We start from the raw sequence: 12,304 nt of genomic DNA, 5'->3' as shown, positions 1-12,304 counted from the left end.
AAATTGTAACTCACTTGTATTAGTTTGTTTTCACGCTGGTGATGACATACCCAACACTGGGCAATTTACAAAAGAAAGATGTTTAACGAACTTACAGTTTCACGTAGCCGGGGACGCCTCACAATCATGGCAGAAGGTGAAAACTACATCTCACGCAGTGGCAGACAAGAGAAGAGAAGAGATCTTATGCAGGGAAACTCCCCTTTTTACAACCAACAGATCTTGTGAGACTTACTTACTATCACGAGAGTAGCACGGGAAAGACCCGCCCCCATGATTCAATTACCTCCCATTGGGTCCCTCCCGCAACAGGTGGGAATTCAAGATGAGATCTGGGTGGGGACACAGCCAAACTATATCATCACTTTATTGCAATAGCAACTTTACTTTGGTGGACACAACTGAATCTGCAATATCTTTGAGGCAAGCCTGTACCAAATTAATTACATTGTTGCATAACAAACCGTCTACCTAATAGCTTAAGAAGAAACAGCAGTTCCTCACCGTCATGATCACGATCCTGGGGGTTGGCAGGTGGATCTGCTGGCTTTATTTGGCTCGTTCATGGGGCTTCCTGCAGCGGGTAGTTCAGCTGGAACCGGGTGGCCTATGATGGCCTCACGCACGTGTCTAGGGCCTCAGCTGAAAGGGCTAAGGTGTCTGGGTCTCTCTCCCCGCATCCTCTTTCATCCCAGGCTGCTTTTGCGTAGGGATCTCAGCCCAGTGCTTCAAGAGGGGAGGACAGGAATATGTGAGGCCTACTGGGACCAGGCCTTGGGAGTCACATGGTGGTCCCTCCAGCCAGTCACAGGGCCAGCCCAAGGAAGTGGAGGGTAGCAGACTTCACCATGTCATGGGAGGACATGCAGAGAATCTGCAGCCGTCTTTAACCCATTAGAGAGGCCACTTACAAAATGTCGTTTACCCAGAAGCAAATCTGTTTTTTTTTTTTCCCAAGATGGAGTCTTGCTTTGTCGCCCAGGCTGGAGTGCAGTGGTACAATCTCGGCTCACTGCAACCTCTGCCTCCCCAGTTCCAGTGATTCTCCTGCCTCAACCAAGTAGCTGGGACTACAGGCACCCGCCACCATGCCCGGCTAATTTTTGTATTTTTAGTAGAGATGGGGTTTCACCGTGTTGGCCAGGCTGGTCTTGAACTCCTGACCTCAAGTGATTCGCCCACCTCTGCCTCCCAAAGTGCTAGGACTATGGGCATGAGCCACTGTGCCCAGCCCCAGAGGCAAATCTAACAATCGATGTGTAAGACCTGTACACAGACAACTGTTAAGAAGTATAAAATCAAAATCCACGGACAGCATGGTGGTTCTTATTCTCTGCAAAGATGCCAAGACAGGATTGGAAGCCCATGAGATTTATTTGGGGAAATGCTTGTGAAGGATAAAGGTGGGAGGAGGCTGCAGTGGGGAGCTTAGACCACGTGGGAAAGAGAGCAAGGCAGGAGGACTGGGTTGGAAGAATCTCAAACTGTAGCATAGTTCCCAAGAAGGTTTGGCCAGGCTGATAGGCAGTCCTCGAGCAAACATGATCCTTTGTCACATTGCTGTGCTCAATCATGGGCTAGGAGCAGCCTGCAGGCAGCATGGCCTCAGCCTGGCTTTGTGAGATCCGCAAACACAGCAGCTCAGCCCTCTGGTCACCTGTTCCCCTGTGCCCAGCAGGAGATCTGAGTGGTGCATCTGCTTGGTCTCCACGGAAGAATATGCCATACTCGTGTGCTGTCAAACCCAATTGTATAATGATATCAATTTTTTTCCCAGCCCAGGATTATAATTATATCTCAATGCAAATTCCAACAGAAATCAACAGAATAGGCTGGGCCCAGTGGCACACTCGTAATCCCAGCACTTTGGGAGGCTGGGGCAGGCAGGCTACTTGAGGTCAGGAGCTTCAGATCAGCCTGAACAACAGGGTGAAACCCCATCTCTACTAAAAATACAAAAATCAGCTGGGCATGATGGCCCACACCTGTAATCCCAGCTACCTGGGAGGCTGAGGCAGAAGAATTGCTTGAACCCAGGAAGCAGAGGTTGCGGTGAGTGGAGATCACGCCCCTGCACCCCAGCCTGGACGATAGAGTGAGACTCCATCTCAAAAAAGAAGAGAGAAATTGAAAGTACGATTCTAAAAGTTATGTGGGGCCGGGCGCGGTGGCTCACGCCTGCAATCCCAGCACTGTGGGAGGCCGAGGTGGGCGGATCACCTGAGGTCAGGAGTTCAAGACCAGCCTGGCCAAATGGCGAAACCCCATCTCTGCTAAAAATGCAAAAATTAGCTGGGTGTGGTGGTGTGTGCCTGTAATCCCAGCTACTCGGGAGACTGAGTAGGAGAATCGCTTGAACCTGGGAGGTGGAGGTTGCAGTGAGCCAAGATTGCACCACTGCACTCCAGCCTGGGAGACACAGCAAGACTCCATCTCAAAAAATAAAATAAAATAAATAAAATAAAATAAAATAAAAATTATATGGAAATACAAGGGCCAAGAATATCCCTGTTAATCTTGGAGATCAAGGTCGGAGGACTTGTTCTGCTAAATATAAAGATTTATTTTAAAGCTTCGACATTAAGACTTAGGGATTTGCACAAAGATAAAGACAAATGGAATAGAGGGCTCAGACACGTATGGCTGTGTGACTGTCCAGAAGGGGGCACTGCAGAGCCACGAAAGAGATTTTCTGGAAATCATGCAACGACTGGAGGGACATAAGATAAAAAATAAAATAAAACGTGTCCCCTTCCCTCATGTCATAAATAAAAGCAATTCCAGGTGAGCTGCAGATTTGAAGGTTAACAGGAACACAATAACCCTTGCAGGAAATAACAGAGGATGGCATAGCCCATAAGGTCATGCCTTTGAAGTAAGGAAATATCTTTAGAAAAATCCACAAAACTACAAATCATAAGAGAAAAGGCTGATGAACTTTACTACAGTAAAATTAAGAACTTTTTTTTGATGGGTTAAGGAGGAGCTAAAGGTAGAAATTACAGACTATTTAGAACTTCATGAAAATGCAAGTACTACCCCCATCAAAACCTATGGGGTAGCAAGAGAAGTGATTCTCAGGAGGACACGCATCCCTGAGACTGCATGCATTTGAAAACTTAAAAGATTTAAAAATAAGTGAACCCCAATTCACAACTGCAAAATCATGGAACCAACCCAAATGCCCATCAATCAACGAGTGGATAAAGAAACTGTGTGAGAGAGGTGAGAGAGAGAGATATATATGTCATATATATCACAGTATATATATCATATATAGTATAGATACATAAAATATATATCACAGTATCTCATATGGTATATATGGTATATCACATATGCTGTGATATAAGATATAATCATATCATATATACATATATACAGTATATCATATATACTGTGATATATAATATACTGATACATCACATATATAATATATGCTAATATATACTAATATATGATATATATCATACATATCATATATGATGTGAGAGAAATTGTGAGAGAGATATATATCATATATATTGTGATATATATGATATGCTGATATATATGTGAGATATATATATACACACACATGATGGAATACCACTCGGCCATAAAAAGGAATGAATTAATGGCATTCGCAGCGACCTGGATGAGATTGGAGAGCATTATTCTAAGTGAAGTAACTCGGGAATGGAAAACCAAACACTTTATGTTCTCACGAGTAAGTGGGAGCTGAGCTATGAGAACGCAAAGGCATAAGAATGACACAATGGACTTTGGGGACTTGGGGGGAAGGGTGGGAGGGGGTGAGGGATAAAAGACCACAAATAGGGTATAGTGTACACTGCTCAGGTGATGGGTGCACCAAAATCTCACAAATCGCCACTAAAGAACTTACTCATGTAACCAAATGCCACCTGTACCCCAATAACTTATGGAAAAATTAAAAATAAAAAAACGAGACTAGAAATAAAAAAATAAGTAAACCTAACTTTACACTTTTGAAACCAGAAAAATGGCCAGGCAGCCAGGCGCAGTGGCTCATGCCTGTAATCCCAGCACTTTAGGAGGCCAAGATGGGAGGATGACCTGATGTAAGGAGTTCGGGACCAACCTGGCTAACATGGTGAAACCCCGTTTCTACTAAAAATAAAAAAGTAGCCGGGTGTGGTGGCAGGCACCTGTAATTCCAGCTACTCAGGAGGCTGAAGCAGGAGAATCGCTTGAACCCAGGAGGCGGAGGTTGCAGTGAACCGAAATTGCGCCACTGTACTTCAGCCTGGTCAACAGTGTGAGACTCTGTCTTAAAACAAAGCAAAACAAAATGGCCAGGTGAGGTGGCTCACGCCTGTAATCCCCACATTTTGGGAGGCTGAGGCAGGAGCATCACACGAGACCAGCTGGGCAACATGGTAAAACCCCGTCTCTACAACAAAGTATTAGCCAGGTGTGGTGGTATGCACCTGTAGTCCTGGCTACTGGGAAGGCTGAGGTGGGAGAATCGCTTAAGCAAGGGGGTTGCAGAGATTACAGTGAGCTGAGATCTTGCCACTGCACTCCAGCCTGGGTGACAGCGTGAGACCCTGACAAAACAAAAACAAACAACAACAAAACACACACACACACAAAACACCACAAAACAAACAAACAAACAAACAGGAAAAACCCAGAAAAAGAACAACAACATGAATCCAAAGAGCACGAAAATAGTAAAATCAGAAATTGGTGGAACAGAAAATAGAACGAAATAAAGAGCTTGTTTTTTGAAAAGATGAGTAACATGGACAGTCCTTCAGTGAAAAAGCATGAAGAAGAAACGGAAGAAGACACAAATAAACACAGAGATGGCACAACCAAGAGACAAAAGAAGATGATTAGGAACCACTTAACACCCCAAATGTGAAAACCTTGACGAAATGGACTCTTTTCTAGGAAAACAGTAACCAGCAAAATTGGCCCAGAAAGAAAGGAAAGTCTGAGTAGGTCAATGACCCAAAAGGAAGATGAACTATTAAAGACCTACTTCCCAAAAGGCATCTGAATTTGTAGATGTAAAAAGAAAAAGTAAACAAACACAATTAAGCTAGAGAATTATTAGCCCAAAATGCAGGGGAATATCTTTGTGAGCTTACAGCAGGACGGCTCTGCTAAACTGGGGAAAACAGCAGTCACAGAGGATGATGTGAATACACCGGACCATACTGAAGTGTGAAACACCGATAGTGCCAGAGACTCTGAAAGAGTTCAAAGACAAGCAGCATGCAGATTCGCTCCCTTTATATACAGCAAAGGCAAAATATTAGTATCTGGCGTATGCAACACACCCCTATACACCAGTAAGAAAAAAACATAATTGAAATGAACAAAGGGCTTAATGGGATTGTCACAGAAGATGTAACACATATCCAAAGGGCTAATTGACATTACAAGCTGTGCAACTTGAAGTTTGTGTGTGTGTGTGTGTGTGTGTCGAGTTGTTTTTTTCTTTCCTTTTTTTTTTTTTTCTTTTTTTGAGACAGGGTCTCCCTTTGCCGCCCAGGCTGGAGTGCAGTGGCTGCAGTCTCGGCTCACTGCAGCCTTAACCTCCAGGGCTCAAGCAATCCTCCCACTTCAGCTTCCTGAGTAGCTGGGACTACAGGCGTATGTCACCATGCCATGTTGCCCAGGCTGGTCTCGAACTCCTGGTCTCAAGTGATTCACACACCTCGGCCTCCTAAAGTGCTGCGATTGCAGGAGTGAGCCTCTCATGCCTGACTGGTTCAGATTTTTTTTTTTTTTTTTTTTTTTTTTTTTTTTGAGACGGAGTCTCGCTCTGTCGCCCGGGCTGGAGTGCAGTGGCTGGATCTCAGCTCACTGCAAGCTCCGCCTCCCGGGTTAACGCCATTCTCCTGCCTCAGCCTCCCGAGTAGCTGGGACTACAGGCGCCCGCCACCTCGCCTGGCTAGTTTTTTGTATTTTTTAGTAGAGACGGGGTTTCACCGTGTTAGCCAGGATGGTCTCGATCTCCTGACCTCGTGATCCGCCCGTCTCGGCCTCCCAAAGTGCTGGGATTACAGGCTTGAGCCACCGCGCCCGGCCGGGCCCAGATTTTTTAAGAGACAGGACCTTGCTTTGTCACTCAGGCTGGAGTGCAGTGGTACGGTTATAGCTCACTGCAGCCTCACTCCTGGTTCACGCTATCCTTTAACCTCAGCCCTTCCAGAGTAGCAGGGAATACAGGTGTGTGCCACAATGCCTGGCTAATTTTTAAATATTTTTGTAGAGTTGCAGGTGTCTCATTATACAGCCCAGGCTTGTTTCAAACTCCTGGACTCAAGCCATCCTTCCACCTTGGCCTCCCAAAGTGCTGGGATTGCAGGCGTGAACCACCGTGACTGGTACAACTTAAAGTTAAAACAACAATGAAACTCAATGTTCACACATCAGTTGAGCAAAAAAAAAAAAATCTTAAAGTTTGATAACATCACTGTCTGAGAGGTTGCGGAGTAATACATACTCATCCAGTGCTGGGGAAAATGTCAATGGTGAAACCATTTTGAATGACAATTTGGTAGTGACTGTTACAACTGGAAGTGTGCATACTCTACTGTTAGTAACTCACGTTTTTACCTTAAAAAGAAAAAACATATACATGTATCCAAAAAGGTTTATACAAAGATACTCATTTTAACGTAAAAAAATAGCAAATGTTTGCTATGTTGCTATTTAAGTATTCACTGAAATGATGGCATATTAAGTAGCAGTCAAAATGAACAAATTAAGAGTTATATAAATCAATATGGCTTGATTTTAAAAATACTGCTAGGTGTGAAAAGCAAGATGCAGAATAACCTGTGCAATATGATACCATTTTTATAAAACATAAACAGCCCAATATAGTTCCAGGTACATATATTTTAAAGCATGTAGGTTTTAAATATTTATAAATGTACAGAAAAGTATTTTATTTATTTTTGAGACAGAGTCTCACTCTGTCACCCAGGCTGGAGTACAGTGGCATGATCTCGGCTCACTGCAATCTCCGCTTCCCGGGTTCAAGTGATTTTCCTGCCTCAGCCTCCACAGTAGCTGGGATTATAGGTATGTGCTACCATGCCTGGCTAACTTTTTGTATTTTTAGTAGAGACAGGGTTTTGCCGTGTTGCTCAGGTCTCAAACTCCTGAGCTCAAGTGATTCGCCTGTCTCGGCTTCCCAAAGTGCTGGGATTACCGGTGTAAGCCACTGTGCCTGGCCCAGAAAAGTATTTTAAAACATCTGGAAAAATACAGGCCAAATTGCAGATATTGGTGGAATACTGAGGGGTGGACTATTGAGGGGAAGTATGGAAAGCAAGAGGCTGATGGATGAAAGGGGGCATGAATTCCATCTGTAATGCTTTGAAATTTTAAAAGGAGAAAATGAATGCCATGTGTCAAAAGACAAAATTATAACACATTTAGTTATACATCTAATTGGCTTTTATTTGAGATTCATGAATCAGGGCAGCTTCGCTTCTACAACATGGAGTAAGAGCTTCCATCGGCCAATGGCAGACAGCGGGTTTTGTGAGATGGGAACAAGGAAACGGAACCACAGGAAAAACGTCAGTTGGTTACCATTGTATTTCTTTGGTAAAGGTTAAAGCAGAGGGGACTTCCTTATTACACTGACTTACGTAGGCTGGAATCTCCTGTTTTCAGGAAAAACTTGAACTATCTGCTTCCTCAAGGCTTCAGTTTCATGATACGTGGCGTTTAGCATGAGTGACTCCATCTTGGTTTGGTGTGGTCTGTTGGAGCCCAGTGCAGGAGCTCAGTCCAAAATAATGGGCTCCCCTAACTTTTGTTTAACAAATATTTGTGCAATTGCAATAATAATACGAGGAAAAATGACCAAGGCAGGCATCCCAGATAGTGTCACTGTATTATTGAGGAGTGAGTGTGTGTTCACAGATGGAGGTGTGCAGGCAGGCAGGACTTTCCAGTAGGTACCTGGGCGCAGCCTCCAGTGGGTATAAAGGTGAGTTGGGGGCTGGAGCCGGGGGCCAGCCATAACCACAGCTTTCCTTTATTCATTAAGCCTTTACTGAGTAGCAAGGAGAAAGGGAGTGACAGTTGAAAAGTTCTTTTTCTTTCTTCCTTTTCTTTTTCTTTTTTTTTTTTTTTTTGAGACAGGATCTCAATCTGTTGCCTGGGCTGCAGTGCAGTGGCATCATCATGGTTCACTGCAGCCTCGACTCCCCAGGCTCAAGTGATCCTCCCACCTCGGCCTCCTGAGTAGCTAGGAGTACAGGTGCACACCACCATGCCAGGCTAATTTTTTTTTTTTTTTTTTTTTTGAGATGGGGTCTTGCTCTGTCGTCAGGCTGGAGTGCAGTGGCATGATCGCAGCTCACTGCAACCTCTGCCTCTTGGGTTTGGGTGATTCCCCTGCCTCAGCCTTCCAAGTAGCTGGGACTACGGTTGCATGCCACCATGCCTGGCTACTTTTTTGTATTTTAGTAGAGACAAGGTTTCACCATGTTGGCCAGGATGGTCTCAATCTCCTGACCTCAAGTGATCCGCCCACCTCTGCCTTCCAAAGTGCTAGGATTACAGGTGTGAGCCATTGTGCCTGGCCCAGGCTAACGTTTTGTATTTTTTGGGATTTCTCCATGTTGCCCAGGCTAGTTTCCAAGTCTGCTCAAGCAATCAATTCTCCCACCTTGGCCTCCCAAAGTGCTGGAATTACAGGCGTAAGCCACCGCGTCCAGCCTTGAAAGTTTTACATGTGCTTTTGTTTTCCTCCAGCTGGTCTGAGACGTGTCTGAATGAAGGGACAGTGAGATTTATTGCAGAAGGAATGCAATGACAACGAACAAGGTAAGAAGATTTTGAATAACAAAAAAAGATACTAGCCTTGCAAGCAGGCTGCTGTTTTCAGAGGTTTGTCTAAATTCCAGGATTTACCCCACTCATCTTAGTTAGATTTAGCTACTGTAAAAACACCAAGATAGTACTGGTTTAAATAAGACAGAAGGATATTTCTTTCATTTAAGAGTCTGGGCTGGCCGGGAGTGGTGGCTCATGCCTGTAATTCCAGCACTTTGGGAGGCTGAGGTGGGCAGGTCAGCCTGATGACAGAGCAAGACTCCATCTCAAAAAAAAATAAAAAAATAAAAAATTAAGCTTGGCGTGGTGGTGGACGCCTGTACTTACAGCTATTCAGGAGGCTGAGGTGGGAGTTTGAGACCAGCCGGGCCAACATGGTGAAACCTTGTCTCCACTAAAAATACAAAAAATCAGCCAGGCGTGGTGGTGGGCACCTGTAATTCCAGGTACTTGGGAGGCTGAGGCAGGAGAATCCAGGAGCTGGAGGTTGCAGTGTGCCAAGATCACGCCACTGAGCTCCAGCCTGGACGACTGTCTCCAAAAAAAAAAAAAAAGTCCAGACATAAGCAGCCCAGGGCAACACTGGTCTTGCTGTTGGGGACCTAGGCCCCTCCTACCCTTTCCACCAGTGACTTCCATCTCATGGTCTCAGATGGTTGCTGAAGTTCCTGCCTTCACATCCTTGCACCCAGTTGGTGACCAACAGAAGCGAGGAAGGAAGGGTGGAGGGCATGCCCCCTTTGTTTTGCAGGCACAACCAAAATTGCACTTATCACTTTGTTTCTTGTTTCATAAACCACAACTTACTCGTAAGTACACGTGGCAAGTGTAAGTGCTGGCGCTGGAGAATATTGTTTTTATCTGGGTTACCATGTAGTCAGCAAAAACGTGGGTCTTCCTTTTCTAAAGGACAGGCTCGGAAGGAATATTGGGGACAATTAGTTCCTGCCACACTCTTCAGCATATCAGCAACCAACCCCGGGGGTCAGGTGGTGTCCACTCACCTGATTCTCACTTCTGGCTGCCCCGGAGGCCATGAGGGAGGAGGCAGAGGAAGGCAGAGCAAGCAGGTGTGAATCTAGTTCCCCACTCTGGGTGCTCTGGGCATGGCTGAGGGGTGGCACAGAGGCAAGCGCACGCACTGCGGCCCCACCGGCAACAGGAAGCTGACGGGACAGCATGGTCAGGCAGGGAGGCCCGAGGCTCAGCTGTCCCAAACCAACCAGGCTTCCTGCATGGGTGTGGGCAGAGCCCAGGACAGCTGAGAGCCTGCAGGGAGGTGTCAGAGGGGCCCCTGTAACAGGGCAGGTGGCTCTGCTGAGTCTGTAGTTCAGATTCACAGGTAAGGATGCCAGATTTAGCAAATGCATAGACAGCATCCTAGTTCAGTTTGAATTTTAGATAAATATGCAATCACTTTTTAATATAAGCTTGTCCTATGTCCCATGTGTCATTTATTTGGAATTCAAATTTAACTGATTGCTCTGTATTTTATCTGGAAACCCTAGAAGGTTAGGATTTAGAGGACCCACTCAGGCCTCAAATGGGTCCAGAGCCCCAGCGTGAGCCAATGTGACCTCAAGGCAGACAGGGCCCCTCCAGTCTTGGCCTGACGCCCAGAGAGACCACGAGCCACAGGGGCTAACAAGGGGCCAGAAGATCTGAGTCTTCTCTGTCCTCCGGGGCGTGCAGGGCAGCCTTCACCTTGCTCTTCTAGACCAGGTGCCTACTCTTTGGAAAGGAGAGAAGAGAAGGGAGGTTTGGGCATATTTTCTCCCAGAGACTGAACATTACCCAAGGGCTGTTCAAAGTATCCCTTAGAACTGTTCTAACCTGGGTAGGATGAAAGTTTATCTATATTTATTGCTAAGCTGGAGGTGAGGGCTTGGGAACACCCGGTTAGATGCACACCAAATCAAGACTGTCCACGTCTGGTGCACCCCTGAACACAGCAGGAGGGAGCCTACTGATCCACTGCCCTCGCTCACTGCAAGCTTCCCAGGGCTGAAGCCCCAGAGAGGAGGCCTCTGCCATCTCTGTCCTCCCCGTGGGTCAGCGTCTCCTGCTTCTGATGGGCCCATCCTTCTTGCCTAACTGGCTGGCCTGCACCATGGCCCATATTCAACAACCTTAGTCATAGCTCCCACCATCGGCATTTATGGAAGCTTGGAGCCTCATAAAGTTCAAAGTCTGCAACAATAATAAAGGCCCAGTCAACTTGGCTTGGACAGCAGCTGCAGCCCAGCACTGGAAGCTCCTAATTGTGGAGGGGTGTTTGGGCCTGGAGGGAGGAGAGCCTTGGCTTGCCCTGTGGGGCCCAGCCTTGAGTTCTGGCTTCTCAGGGCTCTGTTTTATCAGGTTTCCTGTGAATTCCTTCTGTGCCTAAGACGCTGGGCAGTGCCACTCTTGCAGAGGTGCCACTCCAGGCCCTGCACGCTTAGGGGCAGAGCAACTACTACTGTCGAGCACAGGCGTGGGGCCGTAGAAAGAAATCTGTGTTTCACTGGAAAACTATGCACCCTACATAGGAAACCGGCTTCCACGTGGTCGGATACTAACCTACCAACCTTTCATCTTTTTTTTTTTTTTTAGACGGAGTCTCCCTCTGTCACCCATTGAGGCTGGAGTGCAATGGCACCATCTCGGCTCATTGCAGCCTCTGCCTCCCGGGTTCCAGCTACTCTCCAGTCTCAGCCTCTTGGGTAGTTGGGATTACAGGCATGCACCACCACGGCCGGCTAATTTTTGTATTTTTAGTAGAGATGGGGTTTCACCATGTTGGCCAGGCTGGTCTCGAACTCCTGACTTCAGGTTATCCGCCTGCCTTGGCCTTCCAAAGTGCTGGGATCACAGACCGGAGCCACCGCGCCCGGTCTGAAAATTATCTTTTAATAGGGATTAGCCGCATGAGTTAAAGTCTCATTTCCACCATTTGCTGACTTTGTGCCCTTTGGGAAATTGCTTAATCTCTCCGGGATACACCACAATTTCCTTGCAAAGGAGGCTGGTGAAGATAAAAAGAGAACTCGCAGATTGGGGTCTTCGGAAGCCTTCTAGAGCCTTCTAGAACCGTGGACTCAAAACCAATAATGGGCAACAGCAACAAACGACGACGACGAACCCCGGGCTCAGATCTCGCCCAGGCCCCGCCCCTCACAGCCCCGCCCCGTCCTCGGCCCCGCCCCCGGCCTGTCGCCGCTACAAAGTCCCCGCCGGGGGGCGGCTGGCCGGAGTCAGCTCGGAGTCCCGTCCTAGTGCGGCGTCAGCGCTGCGCACTTCCCATTGGCCGAGCGCGGCGCGGGGGCGGGTCCGGGCCTGCGATTGGCTCTCGGCGGGCGCGGACGGTGTCATGGAGGCCGCGGCGGTGACGGTCACTCGGTCGGCTGCCCGGCGGCGGCGGGGGCGGCAGCTGCAGGAGGAGCAGGAGGAGCAGGAGGAGCAGGAACCGCGGCCGCGGCGGCGGCGG

The sequence above is a fragment of the Rhinopithecus bieti genome, unplaced genomic scaffold (genome assembly GCF_001698545.2).
Source record: "Rhinopithecus bieti isolate Rb0 unplaced genomic scaffold, ASM169854v2 scaffold_9899, whole genome shotgun sequence".
Taxonomy (NCBI): Eukaryota; Metazoa; Chordata; class Mammalia; order Primates; family Cercopithecidae; genus Rhinopithecus; species Rhinopithecus bieti.
Note: the sequence above shows the minus strand (reverse complement) of the source record.